The sequence below is a fragment of the Bos taurus genome, chromosome 6 (assembly GCF_002263795.3).
Source record: "Bos taurus isolate L1 Dominette 01449 registration number 42190680 breed Hereford chromosome 6, ARS-UCD2.0, whole genome shotgun sequence".
Classification (NCBI taxonomy): domain Eukaryota; kingdom Metazoa; phylum Chordata; class Mammalia; order Artiodactyla; family Bovidae; genus Bos; species Bos taurus.
Window position 1 is genome coordinate 11,071,901 of NC_037333.1, and position 22,719 is coordinate 11,094,619.

General features: G+C 36.3%; 1 long non-coding RNA gene across 1 annotated transcript; it reads right to left on the bottom strand.

The window, feature by feature from the left end:
* Nucleotides 1-71: 71 nt before the first annotated feature.
* Nucleotides 72-21,653, bottom strand: LOC101908035 (uncharacterized). Its single transcript, XR_234865.5, has 4 exons — nt 21,497-21,653; nt 19,502-19,563; nt 6,090-6,146; nt 72-1,940 (listed from the first exon to the last, which is right to left on the bottom strand). It is a non-coding gene; the product is annotated as an uncharacterized lncRNA (long non-coding RNA).
* Nucleotides 21,654-22,719: the final 1,066 nt, after the last annotated feature.

The following is a 22,719-nucleotide window of genomic DNA, read 5'->3' on the forward strand; positions in this document are numbered from 1 at the left end:
GTCCACACCATATCATTAGAAGGCTTTTGAGTGGCATGCCTTTTTTTGTACATAAACTCTCAATCTTTCCTTCTTTTGTAATTAATTTTTATTGGGGTATAGTTGATTTACAAGTTTCTGTTAGTTTGAGGTGTTCAGCAAAGTAAATCAGTTATACATACACATACATCCACTCTTTTTTAGATTCTTTTTTCCATATAGGTCGTTACAGAGTACTGAGTAGAGCTCCCATGCTATACAGTAGGTCCTTGTTAGTTATCCATTCTATATATATGGTGTGTATGTGTCAATCCCAGTCTTCCAATTTATGCCTTCCTAGGGAGATGCTTAACAAAGAACCAAGACAGGCAAGGAAAAATGCTTAAAGCTAATAATTCAGACTGTGAGACAATGGCGTTAGGGTTAGTGATTACTGATCTCGTACCTTTCACAGCTTTGTTTAAAGCTGGTAAGAGAAAATGGGGAATTATAGAAAATGAGGTGGATGAAACTGGAGCCTATTATACAGAGTGAAGTAAGCCAGAAAGAAAAACACCAATACAGTATACTAATGCATATACATGGAATTTAGAAAGATGGTAACAACAACCCTGTATGCGAGACAGCAAAAGACACAGATGTATAGAACAGTCTTTTGGACTCTGTGGGAGAGGGAGGAGGGGGGATGATTTGGGAGAATGGCATTAAAACATGTATAATAGCATATAACAAACGAATCGCCAGTCCAGGTTCGATGCAGGATACAGGAAGCTTGGGGCTGGTGCACTGGGATGACCCAGAGGGATGGTACGGGGAGGGAGGTGGGAGGGGGGTTCAGGATGGGGAACACATGTACACCCGTGGCGGATGCATGTTGATGTATGGCAAAACCAATACAAAATTGTAAAGTAAAAAATAATAATAAAAATAATAAAAATTGAATGACAAGAACAAAGATGGATGGCCCAGAGAGCAATTAGAATCTTGAAAGATTCTGACCAGTACATCTGAATATAATACAAATTAAAAAGAATGAAATGCTAGTGAAGTTCAGGTTTAATAACCACATTTATCAACTATCTGAGGTTTTAGTTACAGAAATCTGTTTGTTTTACATAGAAACAATATTAATAACTAATAAACATTGGCCATTCTATTGATAAACACTTGCTAAGTACCTCTTTTATCATCTCCGTTATCCTGAGGTACATATTCTTTTTATTGGCAGTTTATTAATAAGGAAAATAACACACTGCTGCTACTGCTGCTGCTAAGTCGCTTCAGTCATGTCCGACTCTGTGAGACCCCACAGACGGCAGCCCACAAGGCTCCCCCGTCCCTGGGATTCTCCAGGCAAGAACACTGGAGTGGGTTGCCATTTCCTTCTCCAATGCAGGAAAGTGAAAAGTGAAAGTGAAGTCGCTGAGTCTTTCCGACTCTTAGCGACCCCATGGACTTCAGCCCACCAGGCTCCTCCATCCATGGGATTTTCCAGGCAAGAGTGCTGGAGTGGGGTGCCATTGCCTTCTCCAAAGGTTAAAAAATTTGTTCAAAGTAAATGGTAAAGTGTATTTTGAGACAGGGCAGTCTAATTCCCAATCAAAGTTGAACTCATATCCATTAGACTATAATACATTGATTAAAAATTATCTTACAGTAGATCTAAAAAGAATTCCTTAAAAACTCAACACTGTTTTAAAGAGTGATGTTCTTGGAATGATGTAAAGCGTGTAGAAGTTACTTCATCCCTAAGGTATCTGTCAGTTTCTTCCTGTTGTTGCTAGTAATCGACTGTTATCATGACCTGCTGAGGGGAGGCAGAGTTTGCTCTGGCCACAGTGACCTTCTCCTCCACCACTTCCATCCTGTGGGCGACTGCGGTCCTCTTGAGATGCTGGCGCTCTCCAGCCTCCAAATCTCTCTGTCCCAGTAAAAGCAAGCCAGAGGAGGCATAAGCGTCTCTACACAGAAAAATGAAATGGATCATATCTCTGTTTGTCCACGTTCCCCAAAACTCCGACATAGGACTTATTGTGCTCACATAGATGAAGGCGTTTCTCTTTCTGATGTTAGAGATTTAGGTCTCTGGCAGGCAACTCAACCCCAAGAATGGCATTAAGACTCAGATTACCCTAAATATCCATTCACCACTTGCATTTTTTTTTAGCTCTGTAACAACACATATACGGGTTTCTCTTGACAAAAGATAGACAATTAAATACTAATTACTACAGAAACTTGAGAATAAACCCACAAATAAAATATTTAAAAAATTTCCGTTCATTATACCACAGCCTTCCTTTAAAATTCTATGATTTTATGCCAGTATTTTTTGGTGGTGTTTTCATGTATATCATATTCACAAAATCACAGAATTATACAGCTGAAAGGTTCTCACACAATCTAGTCCTGTGCCTAACATTCAGAGAGACTGAATAGCTACCACCTTATGATGGAAAGCCCTCCAGTTCCCATGTCCATGTTTTACCATTACAGCTCATTGTCTTGGAATTTTGACAACTTACAGATGTAAAGAGCAATGAGTTATCACAGAGTCTTAGACCACTTGAATTGTCAGATGGCAGTGTAGCAATTTTTTAAAACATAGTACTCTCTCTCATATCAATAACCTGTTATCCATCACATAACATCTAACAGTTAAATTTCCCAACTCTTGTAACTTCAATGAGTATTCTTTTAGGAGCCATCTCTGAGAACTTCTCAGTTTAGATCTGATGATAGTTTTGCACATATCTTGGTCTCATATCATGTGTCCTATCTCACCAAATTTTTATCTTACAGATAATGACCATATCTGCTGGTTTACATAAACCTCCCTGCAGTGCTTATTCCAGTTTTATTAAATCACTTTTTGAATAAATCACTTTTACTTGGACAAGCCATATCTCCCTAAGTCCTTTTGGTGGCTGTTTCTGAATTTAATCTGTGAAACATCTTTCCACTTTCCAAAGAAGATAGATTTCCAAAGAAGGCATCTATCACATTCCCCTATGCCTGAATGTATACCTTAGACTTGGATGGTTGCCTAAATACACACCTTAATAAGAAAGCCATAAATAGATTGCTTTGACCACTTGGGCAACTGCCTATTTCAACACGACTCAAATTCACTATTTCCACCGACTTACCAAAAGAACTCTTTTGGGCAACAGGTTCCTTTCTCTGAGCTTCAGGAGGATGTTCCAGAGATTATAGAGTCCCTGCATCCAGGCAGCTGACTTAAATTTGAGTTACAAAGCAATAACATGAAATACCAGCCACACCTAAAATAAGTTACTTCATTTTCCCAGCAGATCCAAATGCATGCTTAAATGAAACTGCAGCCCATCTTTAAGACATGGCTCAGAAGATAAGATCTTCTTGTCTAGGATGTTTATTCACCTGCTTGCATTTCTGTCTGAAATCTAACCTCTAAGTTTGATTATTCTCGAGCAAAGTAATAGATCTGTGCTCATCACATGTGCTGTTAGAATACACGATAGTAAAGGATGCAGTCACTGCTCTTAGCTACCCTTTGTCACTTGTCCTTTTCACTATAATAATCCAAAATAGCTTCTGATAGGTGACATAGTAAAAGTGGAGATAAATGAGAACTATGATGAGAGTATGGGGTTCCTGGGGTATAGAATATGATGGAAGACAGAATAAATAAGAAATAAAAAATTATCAGACAATTCTCAGCTTGAAACTTTGCTTAGGATTAGCTGTGTTTCTCGGGGTTTCTGGAGCATCTTGGAGCACAGTCAAGATGTAAGTGTTCCCCGCAGAACCTGAAACCTAACTATGGTCGTGTCCTTGGGCACACATTGTGGACAGCACACACTGTCCTCAGACAGGAAGATCCTGAATTCTCAGAAGTCATGCCAGGCCAAATCATGCCAGACTCTTGCCCTTTGTCAGGGACCCAGTCCAAAGAAACCATAACATGTTTTTCCTCTAAAAATTTTTTTAAATAAATATGTGCTCTCTGAAGCCCAGTTAAGATACTGTGGGTTCTTACAGATTTCACACAGCTTATATATATGGCTCAAATGAACTGGACAAAAAGGCAATCTCACAATGAAAGGACTTTGTTCAGCCTGAGCAAAGTTGAGCAGCTTAATAACAGTGACTTGGTACATTATAAAGGTGAAAACTGCCAACTCATCACTATTGTGCTGTAGTTAGTTATAATAGAAAGAAGTAGATTCAAAGTATAGGAAGTATGTGAAATGCAAAGGAGAACGTTTCACTAGTGGTAGGGCCTGGCTGCAGCTCCCTTTTCTTGTTGTGGTTTGACAATATTTTTCAAAGGATGATACTGAGTAATTTGTAAAGGTAGTTCACTAACTTTTATTTTAATTATCATTAAGCTTCTAACTGCAAAGATAAGAATTGTTTCCTAGTATTTTGTAATAAAATAGCCTATTTTGTCCGGCTTCCCTGGTAGCTCAGCTGGTTAAAGAATCCACCTGCAATGTAGGAGACACCAGTTCAATTCCTTGGTCAGGAAGATTCCCTGGAGAAGGGATAGGCTACCTACTACAGTATTCTTGGGCATTTCTGGTGGCTCAGATGGTAAAGAATCCACCTGCAGTGTGGGAGACCTGGGTTCGCTCCCTGGGTTGGGAAGATTCCCTGGAGGAGGGCATGGCAACCCACTCCAGTCTTAATCCCATGGACAGAGGAGCCTGCCAGGCTACAGTCGACGGGGTTGCAAAGAGTTAGATATGACGAGGCACAACAGCCTATTTTTTCACCAACATGATGTTAGCAAAGTACAGTGAGGGAAAAGATTATTAAAAAAAAAAAACTGTATGTGTTTAACTTCTGCACATCTTCCAGCTAAATATATAAAAGTGGAGTTGCTGATAGAGGTCTAATATATTCCCTTAGATAATTTCTGGATCTGTAGAACTCTAGAAGTTCTACGCTAGGAGAACCCCATCACTCTTCCTTCTAACTTCACATATAGTTTTGTTCTAAGTTTAAAAGTGTTCCAGCTAACTATAATGGTGTAAGAACCTCAATTTACTGTTACTTGTGTGTTACTTAGAAAGATATATTCTTATTTCCCAGTGGTGGGATGATTATCCTCTCTGATTCTCCCCATGCCCTCCTGAATACATGTATCCCTTCTCCCAATCAAATTTTAATTCAAATGAAATTTCTCTTCAGAATTTTCAATTCAATATACTTTGCTTTATATTTTATCCTTTTTCTTTATTTCATCTTTTTATGGTGGAAAAGCATTTGCTCTAGTTTACTTTTGAACTAAAAATTCAATACAATATTACACAGATGTAATAATTTAAATTTATAAACTAAATTTATATGAGGAACAGGGAATTATAAAGCAGTGAGTTGGGAGAAACAGGGAAATTGAATATCACTAAGTATCACTCAACATTACTAATTACTAGAGAAATGCAAATCAAAACTACAATGTGGTATCACCCTACACTGGTGAGAATGGCCATCATCAAAAAAAAAAAAAATCTACAAACAATAAACTCTAGAGAGGATGTGGGGAAAAGGGAACCCTCTTACGTGATGCAGGGAATGTAAATTTATACAGCCATTATGGAAAACAATATGGAGATTCCTTGAAAAACGAAATATAGAGCTACCATATGATCCAGCAATCCCACTTCTGGGCATACATCCAGAGAAAATCATAATTTGAAAAGATATATGCACCCTGAAAGAAAACTGCAGCACTATTTACAATAGCCAGGACATGGAAGCAACCTAAATGCCCATCAACAGGTGAATGGATAAACAAGTTGTGGTACATGTATACAACAGAATATTATTCAGCCATTAAGAAGAATGTAATAATGCCATTTGCAGCAACATGGAAAACCTAGGGATTGTCATACCAAGTGAAGTAAATCAGACAGAGAAAGACAAATGCCATATTACATTACTATTACATTACATGTGGAATCTAAAAATTTGGTACAAGTTAATCTATTTACAAAACAGAAATACAGTCACACATGTAGAAAACAAACTTATGGGGGAAGGTGAGGAAGGGATAAATTGGGAGACTGGGATTGACATACACACACTACTGTATATAAAATAGATAACTAAGTAGAACCTACCGTGTAGCACAGGGAACTCTATTCAATCATTTGTAATGACCTATATGGGAACAGAATCTAAGAAAAAAGAACAGATTCATATATATATTTATAACTGATTCACTTTGCTGTACAGCAGAAATTAATACAACATTGTAAATCAACTATACTCCAATAAAAATTAACTTTAAAAAGTGCTAAAAATAAAATAAATACATTTCTAAAGTAAATTACATCTAAGGAACAGGGAGTTATAAACCAGTAAGTTGGTAAAACAGGGAAATTGAAATAGTTTGTACATCCAAAGTATTTGCCTTGACGCTATCACCACTCCTGACTAAACCCACAGTCATGATGGGAGTAGCAGTGGGTATCTTTTGAGCAATTAGAAAACTTATTCATTCAGTTCTGCTTATAAGCTAAGAGCATGTCCATTTTTAAACTCAAAGGAAATTTTGAGTGATTTATTGATAAATAGTAGCAGTTTTCTTCCTCAGAACTCATATTCATCAAAGAATACTATCACAGCTAAAAAGAAATGATCAGTTAACAAAAATAATCCAATATTAAATTCATTTTTTCATTCAAACTTACGAAATCTAAGTTGTTCTGTTTCTCACTTTCAGATACATGACAAAATAAATGCAAAACATCAATGTTTAATAAAAGTGTTAGAGACCAGTTGTCCTCTGGAATCTGTTCTATTCTCCATCCACAGGAACAAAGAATTAAAACCATACTTGGTCATTCAGAGCTACTCAGTCACCTATTCTTAGAGCCAGAGTAAACACGTGAGAGAGTTCTCACTGATGGAATGTGAGCAGAAGGGACTTGTGCCATTCCAAGGCTGGGTCTTACCACACCACGAGTGCTCCTTTGTACCCTCCTTGGTTTCCACTGGGAGAAACTGGACATCGTGGCAATCAGACTTCAGTGTCTGATTGGACAGACACTGAGGCAGATGAGGGCAATGCCTTGGTGAATGGTAAAGCAGCCATTGCCTCTGGGAGATGTCATAAAGCCCAACTCCCCTTCCTTGACTTTTACATAGAAGAAAATAATAAACTATCTCTATTGGAGCCATTGCATTTTTTGTACCTCTTTGCTGCACAGTCTTCACCATAAACTAACATCAAAGGAAAACTAATATAAATTCATGAGGCTTTTTTTTCCCCCTAAAGTGGGACATTTCATTACTAGAACTAGATATGATTCAAGTGATTAAATAGAAGGAGACATAATCTATATATATTTATCAGTTCATGCTAAAATTGCTGATTATAAACAAGCAAGATCAGGAATGAGCAGTTATTAGGAAAAGTCATTGCATCGGTATAAAAAAAAAATAAGTTGAGTAGACTATACAGTTGTTAACTTAGGGCTTTCTGCTTTGTTTAATGTGTAAATGTGTTTTAAGAGTGATGCATATAAGGAGCAATGTAATTGAATTGGACCTGACCAGTGATGTTTGAACTTTACAATAATGTTTCTAAGAGCAATAAAACGGCTTTACAGTAGAAATCATCTATAGGGTAAATAAACTTACTGTATTTATTCTTAAATTCTCTAGACCTTAATACCATTCTTGCCTAAAAAACAATTTTTAGAATTAATTTTTTACAATATGTGGGTTCTTAGGTCTTCAACTACTATATTATAGTGTAACAGAGTAATGAAATTATAAAAATTCTTGAATGATCTAGAAACCAATGTCCATTTAATTATGGCCAGAATTTATAGGAAGCTGGAGAATGTTCTCGTCTAATAAGCACTTGGTCAGTGTTGAACAGCTGAAGGGCTCCAAGCACTCCAGCTACACAGTGAAGTGAAAATGTTAGTCCCTCAGTCATGTCCGACTCTCTGTAACCCACACACTGCAACCTGCCAGCCTCCTCTGTCTCTGGAACTCCCCAGGTAAGAACATTGGAGTGGGTAGCCATTCCCTTCTCCAGGGGATCTTCATAACACAGGAATTGACCCAGGTCTCCTGCATTGCAGGCGGATTCTTTACTGTCTGAGCCACCAGTGAAGCCCCCTGCAACGTAAGACTCAGTTCAGTTCAGTTCAATCACTCAGTCATGTCCTACTCTTTGTGACCCCATGAATTGCAGCACGCCAGGCCTCCCTGTCCATCACCAACTCCCGGAGTTCACTCAAACTCATGTCCATCAAGTCGGTGATGCCATCCAGCCATCTCATCCTCTGTCGTCCCCTTCTCCTCCTGCCCCCAATCCCTCCCAGCATCAGGGTCTTTTCCAATGAGTCAACTCTTCCCATGAGGTGGCCAAAGTATTGGAGTTTCAGCCTCATCATCAATCCTTCCAATGAACACCCAGGACTGATATTTAGGATGGACTGGTTGTATCTCCTTGTATTCCAAGGGACTCTCAAGAGTCTTCTTAAACACCACAGTTCAAAAGCATCAATTCTTCGGTACTCAGCTTTCTTCACTAAGGGAGTATTTTTTTGGTGCGGCAAATATTGAGCTAAGCTGACATGGTCATTGTGCTTCCTGATTCAAATGACTTAGTCATTTGAAAGTTTCAAAGTGTCTGGGCCATGCCATTAGAGAGCAAGCTGTATTCAGAGAAAACAAACAGGCTTCCAAAGAACCAAGCAGCGAACGAGGCGGAGCTTGAAGGACAGCTAATGAGGTTCTGACTGTTCCACCGAGGCATGCCAGGCAGCAAATCCCCATTTAAAAGCACATCTTCCATCTCTCTAAATCCTACCACTTGGCAACGACTCCTGACAACAGTTTATGTCATTGGAAAGTATCCTTTGACTAATAGCTCTTTTCCTTGTATGTACACTGACCTTAAAAACACGGGAACATTTTCTTTTGGGAGATGTTACAGTAGACATGTTGTTCAGTAGTCAGAATTCATTATCTCCTTCACCTTCCATAGTGCACCCTGATACTATTTAGTTACCTGCCTCTCAGCCTAAGTGCCTCTTAGAAAGTTGGGTCTGGTGGTTCTAATGCTCCTTCCACTCCCATTTTTAGTTTTTGGCTCAGAGACAGCCAAGGGCAACAGTCAGAATACTGAGATTCTTATAGTGATTTGCATGAAGCTTGTGGAAAGATCCTCTTCATTACTCTGAAAGAATTCTGGAAGCCACCCTCTCTTACATCTGATATAAATCAATATGCATGTATCTTCTGTTGCAACTGTCAGCCGTTCTAGAACCAGGTAAGGAATTAATATTAAAAGGTATATTAGAAGGATGATGAAGATCATGACAGAGATACAATGACTCTGAAGCTTGAGATAATTCTTAGAGTGCTAGAGCTACCGAACTCAAAGCCTGTTTCTCTTTGAATTTTTAATTTCATTTGTCAACACATTTTCCTACCATGTAATCCAGCCTCAACTGGTTTTTTGTTTACTTTTTTTTTATTTAATTATGCCCAAAGGTCAGTTTTCATTCCATTCCCAAAGAAAGGCAATGCCAAAGAATACTCAAACTATCGCACAATTGCACTCGTCACACACGCTAGTAAAGTAATGCTCAACATTCTCCAAGCCAGGCTTCAGCAATACGTGAACCATGAACTTCCAGATGTTCAAGCTGGTTTTAGAAAATGTAGAGGAACCAGAGATCAAATTGCCAGCATCTGCTGAATCATGGAAAAAGCAAGGGAGTTCCAGAAAAACATCTATTTCTGCTTTATTGACTATGCCAAAGCCTTTGACTGTGTGGATCACAATAAACTGGACAATTCTGAAAGAGATGGGAACACCAGACCACCTGACCTGCCTCTTGAGAAACCTATATGCAGGTCAGGAAGCAACAGTTAGAACTGGACATGGAACAACAGACTGGTTCCAAATAGGAAAAGGAGTACATCAATGCTGTATATTGTCACCCTGCTTATTTAACTTCTATGCAGAGGACATCATGAGAAACGCTGGGCTGGAAGAAGCACAAGCTAGAATCAAAATTGCCGGGAGAAATATCAATAACCTCAGATATGCAGATGACACCACCCTTATGGCAGAAAGTGAAGAGGAACTCAAAAGCCTCTTGATGAAAGTGAAAGAGCAGAGTGAAAAAGTTGACTTAAAGCTCAACATTCAGAAAACGAAGATCATGGCAACCAGTCCCATCACTTCATGGGAAATAGATGGGGAAACAGTGGAAACAGTGTCAGACTTTATTTTTCTGGGCTCCAAAATCACTGCAGATGGTGACTGCAGCCATGAAATTAAAAGACCCTTACTCCTTGGAAGGAAAGTTATGACCAACCTAGATAGCATATTCAAAAGCAGAGACATTACTTTGCCAACAAAGGTTCGTCTAGTCAAGGCTGTGGTTTTTCCAGTGGTCATGTATGGATGTGAGAGTTGGACTGTGAAGAAGGCTGAGCATCGAAGAATTGATGCTTTTGAACTGTAGTGTTGGAGAAGACTCTTGGGAGTCCCGTGGACTGCAGGGAGATCCAACCAGTCCCTTCTAAAGGAGATCAGTCCTGGGTGTTCTTTGGAAGGACTGATGCTAAAGCTGAAATTCCAATACTTTGACCCCCTCATGCGAAGAGTTGACTCATTGGAAAAGACTCTGATGCTTGGAGGGATTGGGGGCAGGAGCAGAAGGGGACAACAGAGGATGAGATGGTTGGATGGCATCACCAACTTGATGGACATGAGTTTGAGTAAACTCTGGGAGTTGGTGACAGGGAGGCCTGGCATGCTGTGATTCATGGGGTCGCAAAGAGTTGGACACGACTGAGCAACTGAACTGAACTGAAATCATCCTAGGCAACACTTATGGTCATAAAACCTACTGTGTAAACCTCATTGAGGTATGCGACATGTGACAAGTAAACTTTTCCAAACAGGGATATATAAGAAATACTTTAGCAATTTAGTCAATAATGTTTGTTGGTTGGACCCATCAATATTTTTGACCCCACTTTTTAATTTTATATTGAAGCATAGTTGATTTATGATATTATATTAGTTTCAGATATGTAACATGGTGATTCAATTAACTCTAAAGTCATAAAATATTAGCTATATTTCCTGTGCTGTATAATGTACTTTATATTATATATAGTGGTTTGTATATCTTAGTCCCCTAATTCTTTTTTCTTCCTCCCCCTTGCCTCTCTCCACTGGTATCCACTATTTTGTTCTCTATATCTGTAAGTCTGCTTTTATTATATTCACTCAGTTGTTTCATTTTTTAGATTTCATGTGTAAGTGATAACATACAGTATTTGTCTTTCTTTCTTTGACATATTTCACTAAGCATAATCCCCTCCAGGTCCTTCTGTGTTACAAATGAAACAAAATCTCATTGTGTTTTATGGCTGAGTAATATTCCATTGTTTATATACATCACACCTTCTTTGCCTATTCATCTGTCAATGAACACAAGTTGCTTCATATCTTAGCTATTATAAATAATGCTGGACATTATTATTATAAGAAATAATATACAAAAAACAATGAACATTAGGGTGCATGAATTTTTTGAATTAGTGTCTTCATTTTCTTCTGAAATTACCCAGGAATGTAATTTCTAGTAGCTCTATTTTTTAGTTTTTTTGATGAAACTCAATGCTCTTTTCCATAGTGGCCATTTCAATTTACATTCCCACCAACAGTGTACCAGGGTTCCATTTTCTCCATATCCTCACCAACATTTATTATTTGAGGTTTTTTGCTGATAGCCATTCTGACAGGTGTGAGATGATCACTCATTGTGGTTCGGATCTGCATTTCAGATGGTTAGCAATATTGAGCATATTTTTCATGTGCCTGTCTTCTTTGGAAAAATTTCCGTTCAGATATTCTGTTCACTTTCAGTTGAGTTATTTTTTTGATATTGAGCTGTATGAGCTATTTATGTTTTGGATACTAACCCTTTGATGGGCACGTCATTTGTATATATTAATTTCTCCCATTCACTAGGTTATCTTTTCATTCTTTTGATGGTTCCCTTTACTGTGCAAAAGCTTTTAAATTTAATTAGGTCTCTTTTGTTTATGTTTGCTTTTGTTTTCTTTGCCTTAGGACATAGATCCTTATAAATATTGCTATGGCTTATATCAAGGAGTGCTCTGCTTTGTTTTCTTATAGGAGATTTATGGTTTCTAGCCTTACATTTAGGTCTTAAATCTATTTTGAGTTTATTTTGTATATGATGTAAGGAAATATTCTAATTTCATTATTTACATGCAGCTGTGCAGTTTTCCCAGCACCACTTTATTGAAGAAATTGTCTTTTCCCCCATTGTTTTGCATGTTTTATCATAGATAAATTGACCATAAGTTTATGGGTTTATTTCTGGACTCTCTATTCTGTTGCATTTATCTATATGTCTGGGTTTGTGACAGTACCATACTGTTTTGATTACTGTAGCTTTGTAGAATTGTCAGAAGTCAGGAAGTATGATACCTCCAGCTTTGTTCTTTTTTCTAAAAATTGCTTTGGCTATTTGGTTGACCAATTTTTTTTTTTTAATTTTATATGGTCAGATATCTATAAATGGTCTGAATAAATCACCTAAAATTAATATCACAATTTGTCCATCTGTTCCTGTTTTCCAACATTGCACAGTTAGACTTCACCGTTCCTGGAAAACATTTCTTTTTAATTATAGTGACTCAAATTTATTCAAATAATAATGGCATTATTATTCTATTCAAGTTTAGTTTATATTTAAATAATAATAACTTGACGGTATTATATGAGTCACTGTTGGTGTGCCCATCTTAACATTCATATTCAGAATGACTAAGCAGTCACTCATAAATGATAATGCTCATAATGTGCACAGTTTGAACACAAGTACTTCCCTGGCTAACATAAATTAGCCAAGAGATTAAGGCTATAGTGGCACCATTTTTCATCTATCAGATCCTTAAAAATGTTCTAATCTTCTTTCTCCTTTTTTGTATTACATAACAAAAGTTCCCCTCCCCCAAATTCTAATTATTTGAATAATATTGCTTTACTTCTTGTATCAGTCTTTGCCCATATCTACTGTAGGCAATTGTCTCATTGTATTTAGGTTCATAGAATCATTAGAATTACACTGAAGAAAATTTAGAAATTGATATAATCCCAGTACTCATGGCAGATATTTTACTCATTCACTTTTTCATATGCCTATATCTACATATATAAAAGTTTATCCGTAGTCATGCAGTTGGAAAATAAATGATTCTGTGCTTTGATGATTCCAACCAATACATATCATATGATCTTAAACTTCAGGAGGAACACCACAAACTGTTAATTGTGATCACCTCTGCAGAAGTCTCACTGGATATTTGATAATGGAAAAATCTTTCATTTTATACTTTATATGATAATTTTATAAATTAATAGATTATGTTTACTTCTTTGTTTTACATTTTCTATATTTTTCTAGTAAAAAAGTAAGATATAACACAGTAAGCTGTAAAAGTGCTACCAAGAAACCAGAACTAAACAAAATATATGTTCCACTTTGACATAAGACCTTCTTACAAATCTTTTAAATGGTCTGTAACATATTCAAGTGATTGAATATACTAGATTTTCATCAATAAGTTCTTAGCCAATAAACATACAAGTTGCTTAAATTTTTTCACTAGTCTATTTAGAACTATATTGAAAATATCTGTACATAAAGCATTTGTCTTATTTTGATAAATTTTGAACATAAATTCCCAGAGGAATGATTATTACATTTGAAAAATTGTGTCACTTATCACAAGTTTTCAAATTAATTTTCAAAATGATTTGAATCAGTTTACATTGCCATCAGCAATATAAAGTTCTATTGAAACATTTACCAAAAAAAGTATAGTGATAAATATTTATGGGATCTCTTTGTCTACTGCTCTTAATTTTCATGTTTGTTTGTTTATCCATTTATTCATTTAACAAATATTGAATGAGTATCAATATTATGCCAGATACTGATAGTCACTGATGAGAAAAAACAGAAATGATCCTTTTCTTCATAACTTATCTCAATTCCAGGAAGAAAATATTTTATCCGCAGATTTTCAGAAGAGAAAAAAGTAGTTCAGCAGGATAAAAATGTATTTAAAATCACACAGCAATTAAAAGAGCTAGGGCTCTAGGATTCAAATCTGAACTGTCAGACAAGAAAGCCTATGTCCTTTTGAGCCAATCTGGGCATCACTAAGTATTATTACTCTACAAGTTTCTACTATTTTTGCTGACTTAATGATTAGGTTTAATACCTTCATATATTTTCAGGTTTTTTTTATATCAAACAAGGTTGAAATTTTTTTTCTCTTTACTAATTGTATTTCTTAATGGAACAATTACTTGCTCTTGTGTTTAATCATTTGTAACTGCTGTAGCTTTGATGATTTTCTTACTAACCTACAGAATCTGTAGATGAAGGTATAGAAAAATTATTAGTTTTTGGTAATGTTTGTTTAATGAAAATTTACATTTTTAAGGTTTACTTTTAAACTTTGGTTATATGAGTTAAAAATTCAAATTGATTTAATACAGTGCATTTTACCTTTATATTTACTGATGTGACAAAATCAAGGATATTAATGAAATAAGTAGCAATCTTATAAGATGTGAGGAGATTGCTCTTGTACTCAGCACTCTTATTTTGACCATGTAACTATATTTATGATTCATGTAATGAATCACAGGGCCTACTAATGGAGAAATCTTGATTGATCAATAACTGTTTGAAAGGCAAACTAATTTTTTATTAAAGAGCACTTTAACTTGAAGTGGATATTTTGATGGGGTGTTTAAGAGCTTTTCTAATCCCAACCTTCAGAAACTTTAATCCTTGCCCATATTTTCTGTTAATATTTTGCTTTTATCATCATGGTTATATGTATAGTCGCCCTAATAAATGATAGCATATGACTCCACATAACGTCTTATCACTATAATTTAGTCAATAGAGCTGTATTTACTTTTCTTAATGAGTCATGTTTTCTTCATACATTTATTAATACTCTTTACAAGCTCATGCTCACCACCATTCATGTCTCTGATTAACTGCTTGAATGATTTTATATGGTGAATTGAAATCTCTAGGAAGAATTTTCTAGAAATAAGCTTAATATTATTTTACAGCTTACCTGATATACTATATGTATAAAGAATAAAATATTGCACAAAGCTATACCGGTGATGATGATATCAGTGACTTATGACATAAGAAACTTAAGGGCTATTTCCTGCTACTGCCATTATGGCTACTAGCTACCATCTACTGAGCACTTACTTACTAAGTGCTACATGCTTTGTGACCCCATGGACTGTAGCCTGCATGGCTCCTCTGTCCGTGGGATTCTCCATGCAAGAATACTGGCATAGATAGCCATTCCCTTCTCCAGGCAGTCTTCCCAACCCAGGGACTGAACCCAGTCTCCTGCATTGCAGGCAGATTCTTTACCATCTGAGCTACCAGGGAAGCCATTTCTCTCTTTTTTTTTTCACTACTAAGCACCACATGCTAGTTAAGTGCTTTATTTTGTATTATTATTATTTAGTTTTCATAATTCTTATATATGTAAACATACATAATTTTAAAATGTAGACTTTGTTCTGATTGTGAAAGGTATTTAGTGCAGGTCATATAGCTAGTCAGTAGGCAGAGAATATGAATTAAAATCAAGTTCTAAATTTATCTGAGAATGGAATATAAACTTCAGAAACACCTCTTTATAATTCTTGAGACAGCTGTATTCTCTGTGCTGTGCTTAGTCACTTAGTGGTGTCCGACTCTTTGTGACCCCATGGACTGTAGCCCACCAGGCTCCTCTGTCCATGGAATTCTCCAGGCAAGAATACTGGAGTGGGTTGCCGTGTCTTCCTCCAGGGGATCTTCCCATGCCAGGGATAGAACCCAGGTCTCCTGCATTGCAGGTGGATTCTTTACCATCTGAGCCAGCAGGGAAGCCTGCTGTATTCTTTAGAACAGTCTAAAAGTATTGTTTTAGGTGTTCCAGAGTTGATCAGACTTTAGAAGTACCAGTACTTCAAATAAGGCTCAGAAGACAAATAGAAACTAGAATACAAATTTCATCAATGGTAAGTATAACTGCTAAAAGAATTAAACACTTAAAGTTCTTCTTTAAGTGGATTCTACTCCTATAAGTAAGTTATAGGGAAAGTAGCATTTTAGAGAATTTCTGCATGTTGAAAAATTACAACAGGAAAAATTGATTATTTGAAGTGGATATTTAAAAGCATCAGGCCAATGCATCTCTTCCCACAAAAGACACATCTATCATTAGACTGGGTAACTCAAATTCTTGGATTAGGAATCCCTTTTCTTTGGACAGTTCTTGGATATGAAAAGCTAATGTTTGCCTCTGTGATCATGTCTTCTATAATGCCATCACCTAAACCAACTTTTCTTTGATAGATACCATTTCTTCAAATCTGTTAGACTTTCAACAAAAATATAGCAAGCTTGAAGAAAAATTTGGTTCCTGGATATTATTTTGTATATTTTCATTTTATGTTGATTTGCATAAAAATTTTGTTTCCAAGGTGAATGCATCTCAAGGCAATCCCAACTATCAGGTGCCCCAAATAATATAATAGACACTCATAAACATTGTGTTATAATGAATGAACAAGTGACTTAGGGAATAAATGGGCTTCGCTTTTGATGCCCTTAAAATTCCTTATTTTATTGAGGAAAAAGGAAATGTAAGTTAAGTCTTTGTATAACTCCTGGGTTGCTTTCATTATCAACATCATATAAAATCTGATACCCCAAGACCTGTCTGGCACCTCTTTGTGTAGGATGATTTTATTTTGTTTATGCACCTTGAATAATAGATCACTCTGTGCTTTAATATAGTGAGTTCCCTTTGATTTCAGCTAGACAATGTTTAGGACATATTTTGGGGTTTAATCTCCTGCTTAGAGTAAATGGCTGTAATACAGAACTTAGCAATTGCTAAACTCTGGCAGTGCAAAATCCCTGTGTGTGTGCTCAGTCACTCAGTCGTGTCGGATTCTTTGCAGCCCCATGGACTATAGCCCACCAGGCTCCTCTGTCCATGGAATTTTCCAGGCAAGAATACTGGAATGGGTTGCCAATTCCTCCTCCAGGGGATCTTCATGACCCAGGGATCAAACCCAAATCTCCTGTGTCTCCTGCACTGGCAGGTGGATTCTTTACCACCGAGCCATGTAGGAAGCTCTCGATGATTTACTGATTTCTAAGTTTTCTAGCTGGAAAGATAAGAGAAAGACATGGATGGAAATAAAGGTTAAAACTTTTAAACCTTTACTTTTCATCCTTTTTCCTTAATACACTAACCCTCTCAGTCTCTCAAAACATATCTCTTCAAGACTGCCATCTGGTATTTTTTAACCAAGGAGGCCAAAAATTTTACTAATATTTTTTGTTCTTTGATACAAACTATCACTGGGTTTATTTGAGAACTTCAAATCCAGCTGCTCTTTCGTTTGGAAACCATTACATAAGTTTTAAAATCTCAGACTGAAGGACACCTGTCAATTTAATAGTCAATTATATATTTAGTTAATATTCATTGAACTAAAATGAGCAATTAATGCAAAATAATGAGCATTCTTAATATTAAATAATAAAAACACAATCTTTACCAGAGGAGAGTGAGCTTGATATTATTTCTAATGTCAAAGAAAAGTTAGATGATGCAAGCTCATAGCATTTGCTATAAAATCCTATAAAATTAATTTATTCCTCTGATGTAATTTTCTTTCTTTTCACTTATCATTATATAACTCAAATAGGCAGGTATTTATTATGTTTTTATAATGTGTTTAGTTGGGAATGAAAGAACAGAAAGAAGACTAAGACATTATGCTTAGTCTAGAGGTGATGGTACTGTAACTGAATTCCCTGGTCACAAGCCCCTTACAATGGTTCTTAAATAGCATACATATCTAGCATGTCTTTTCTTCTCTTTTCTGTGTCAATCTTATTAGCCTGTTTTTACTCACAATTGTTGTATGTCCATCTATTTCAACATTTCCCCCAATTCTCATAACCTAACTGGGTGTGGCACAGAAGTTTCTAAACTTAACTTTGGGAAATGCTATCTAGAATTCCTCCTATTTGATTTCTGCACTCAGAAAGCCTAACTGCTCTTCCTCACTTGTGTTTTGCATGCTAATACTCAACTTTAATTGACCAATATTAGATAGCAATAAATAATGGACAGAAAAGCAGAAGTTGAAAAGCTGGAAGCTATAAAGATGAAGTTAAATAGTTATTGATCAAACTACAGTTAAGACTGTGATCATAATATCTGATGGAAATTTTGAATAAAAATAATCATGTGGCAGGGGAAAAAGCAGATTGATTGAGTTTGAATGAACAGTAGAAAGCAAGGAGTGGGACTGAAGTATGGATGAGTTCAAAGTGATAGTTTTAAAAAGAAGAATAAGGGAACATACTTAGAATATGACTGTAAGAAAATATAGGTGAAGGGGAGTTGTTTTACAATTTAAAGGAAGAAATTATAGTAGGGAGAGATAAGACGCACTTTCCAGTGGGTTGTGAGGATTGATAAGATTTACTCGGCTCACTTTCACTTTTCACTTTCATGCATTGGAGAAGGAAGTGGCAACCCACTCCAGTGTTCTTGCCTGGAGACTCCCAGGGACGGGGGAGCCTGGTGGGCTGCCGTCTACGGGGTCGCACAGAGTCGGACATGACTGAAGCGACTTAGCAGCAGCAGCAGCAGCGACAAAGATAAAAAGCTGCTTTGGTGGCATGATGGTGTGCCTTGTTACTCGTGTGGTCTGTGGACCTGCAATATCAGCCTCCCTCAGGCACTCAGTAGTAATACAGAATCTCAGGCCAAACCCCAGAGCACCTGAATCAGACTCTGCATTGAATAGTATCCCCAGGTGAATTATTTGCATTAATAAATGAGAAACACTCATGGAGCAAAATCTTCTAACCACTCCATTTTGAGATTTGTGTTTGTTTTGCATTGGTTGTAATCTTTACAAAGAGATGACTTTTATGACATCATAGAATTTGAACATTATTAATGAAAATGTATACTAATGTTTAGGCATGTGATCAATGCTTAGTAAATATTGATCTATATTCTCTTTTGTTAAAGATTTCTCTCCTGCTAATTTTCTTTCACAGAAAAGAAATGAGAAATTAATGGAAGAAATTTTAAATTTCAGTACAGGAAGATTAGATAATTAAACTCTACCCTTGAACTGAAAACAACTAGAAAAAGTAGACTAATCCAAGAAACATATGTGTAAAAGCCATTGGAAGAGCTAAGGAAAAAAGGCAAAGAGGAATTGTGAAAATAAAAATCTGTGAGAAGGAATTGCAGAGAGGTGAGTCTGGTAGTGCAATTTTTCTGAAAGAGGAAACTGAGAGGATGAGAAATTGAACAAATAAATCAACAACCTCAATAGACTCAGAGGCTGAAAACTGACGTTAGAGCTTACCATTTGGGAGAAGGGTACTGATAAGTTCACAGGTCTTGGTAGGTGCTCCAAAAAGTTAAGTCCTAGGAGTAAGGGAAAAGCAAAGCAAAAATAAAGATACTCTTTTGCTAAAGTCCAGCTGCCAGTCATCTCAATTTCACAGTTACATTAAGGAGGTCTGAGACTGATCCTACCCTTATGGGAAAAAGAAACTATAAATCATTTCTGGAGGAAACTAATATCATTTAAGTCTCAAAATATTTCCATAATTTCCACATAAATATCTGATATTAAATATGAAAGTGTTAGTTGCTCAGTCGCGTCTGACTCTTTGCAACCACATGGACTGTAGCCCGCCAGGTTCCTCTGTTCATGGGATTTCCCAGGCAAGAATACTGGAGTGGGTTGCCATTCCTGTCTCCAGGGGATCTTCCTGACCTAGGTATCGAACCCAGGTCTCTTGCATTGCAGGCAGATTCTTTACCATCTGAGCCAAGATAAATTAAATATAAAATATATTAAAGTAGGCAGAACATACAAAGAGATATAAACAAAACTGAAGAAATAGAACAGAAAGTAGAAAACATTTCAGAGAATCCAGACAATTGAATTAGCAAACATATACTTTCAAATAGTTATGTTTAATACATTTATAGATATATAAATGCAGAATTTTGACAAAAGTACTGGAATTATGAAAGAATTAGGAGAAACTCTAGGATTGAAAAATACAATAACTAAAATTAAGAACCCAATGGATGGGTTAATAATAGATTAGATACAACTGAAGAGCAAGTTAAACTTTTGATATAGTTAGAATAAAACACTAAAAATGAATCAGGGAGTGACAAAACACTGGAAAATACAAAAGAGAAGATCAGATAAGTAGGTGGTACTGTGAGAAGTTCTAACATTTGTGTAACTAGATTTCCAAGAGGAACAGTAAGATGATGAATGGCTATAAACTAGTTTGAAGAGGTAAAAATTTCCAACACCCTATTCTTCAACATTATATGAGCCATTCTAACTGTGCAACAAAGAAATAACTATTTTTAAAAAATTAAAAAAATTGGAAAAGAGGAAATTGCCCTTATTTGCAAACACTCTGATTGGGAGAAAATATTTACAAATGATATATCCAATAAGGGGCATTCCCAGGTGGCAGCAGTAAAGAATCCACCTGCCAATGCAAGAGACTCAGGAGACACAGATTCGATCCCTGGTTTGGGAAAATACCCTAGAGGAGGAAATGGCAACCTACTCCAGTATTCCTGCCTGGAAAATTCCATGGACAGAGGAGCCTGGTGGGCTATAGTCCATAAGGTTGCAAAGAGCTGGACATGACTGAGCACACAGGCATGCATGATATTCAATAAGAGGTTGATATCCAAAATATATAAAGAGCTCATAAAACTCAATATCAAAAAAAAAAAGAAAGCTTATTTAAAAACAGGCAGAGACCTGAATAGATATGTTTTCCAAAACAGATATATAGATGGCCAATGGGCACATGAAAAGATGCTTAACATCACTAATCATCAGGAAAATGTAAAACAAAACCAGAATAAGATACCATGTCATATCTGTCAGAATGGCTGTCATCAAAGAGATAAGAAACAAGTGCCAGGAAGAATGTGGGGAAAAGGAAACGTTTATGCACTGTTGATGGGAATGTAAATTGGTACAGTTACAATGGAAATCAATATGAAGAGTCCTCAAAAAAAAGTAAATAAAAATAGATCTACCATATGATCCAGTAATTCCACTTCTGAGTATTTAGCCAAAGAAAATAAAATACAAATTCAAAAATATGTATGTACCCCTAGGTTCATCACAGCACTGTAACATCTTACAGAAAAACCCATTTGAACTTTTTGACCAACTCAGTACAATAGCCAAGATATGGAGGCAACCTAACTGTCCATCTATTTATGAATGGAAAAAGAAGATGCAGTATATATACACAATGGAAGATTACTCAGCTATTAAAAAAAGAAACAAACAATGACATCTTACCATTTGGAGCAATATGGATGGATCTGGAGGTTATTATGCTAAGTGAAATAAGTCAGATGAATCTTCACAGTTTTCATGTGGCTGTCAAAACCTGGTATCCTAGTTGAGGTCTTACATGCTCTTAACTAATTTTCTGACAAGAAGAAACAAAGTCTATTGAGCGACAGTAGTGGAGTACAATAGATTAACTGTGCACTCTCCTTTGTGCAACAGCTGCACCGAGTGTGATGGGCTACTTATGAAATTATTTTCTCTTCTATCCCAATTAGTTTTAGCTTGCAACATTATTCCCATAATAGCTAGCCATCTTTATAAATACTGGTTGCATTCTTTTAACTTTTCTGTAGCAGATCAAATTTGCAGATAACTCAGTTGCCAGAATGCATACTCTAGGTGACTAGTTACTTCTGCTAGATAAAGAATCACTGGTTGTCCCCTGTAATAACCACTCAGTTCCAAAGATGTTCTGGAGCTTTCTCTGTCCTTTTATTGTTACATAGAGCTAAAACTCTGACTATAGGAACAGGGGTAAAAAATACAAAATAGTAGATCAGAAAAATATGTATTTTGTAGTTCTTATGAAACTGGAAAAGTTGTATTTCACAGATGAAAGAAGCTGCTGGTATAGTCCTATTTCCAGTGATCCCAGCTCAATAATTTTCATTAAAACACATGTCGGAAGGTGACTTTTACAGTCCATCCTCATTGACCCCTTCACATTCAGAACACAGAGAGCTGATGGTATAACAAATGAGATGGTTCTACTGCTATGAATGAATTAATTGTGCTCCTTACTTTTACCAGTTAACTGAAAAAAAGCAAACTGACTTTGAAACCTGGGGAAGAACAGGACCAATGACTTAATTCTTCTTATTAATAATATAGCAACATGTGCTTGTGTTAGTTCCATCTAAATCTCCACGCTTTATTTGTTCACTTTAGGCAAATCTGCTGAATCAAGCAAGTGCTCCTCATTGTGAAAGTCAGTGACGGCTTTTTCAGGTGTGGTGTGGAAATAAAAACATAGAACCAGTACCTTATATGCAGGATCAAGATCTGAACTGAGTTAATTTGGTCAGAAGGAAAACATTTGTTTTGACTTCGATGTGGAATGCTCACTAATATAGACAATAGGCTGCATAATGAATTAATCTCAGCAAATTTCAAAGGATTTAAACCTTAGCATGTTCCCATATCCCCAAACTTATTAAATAAAAAATCAG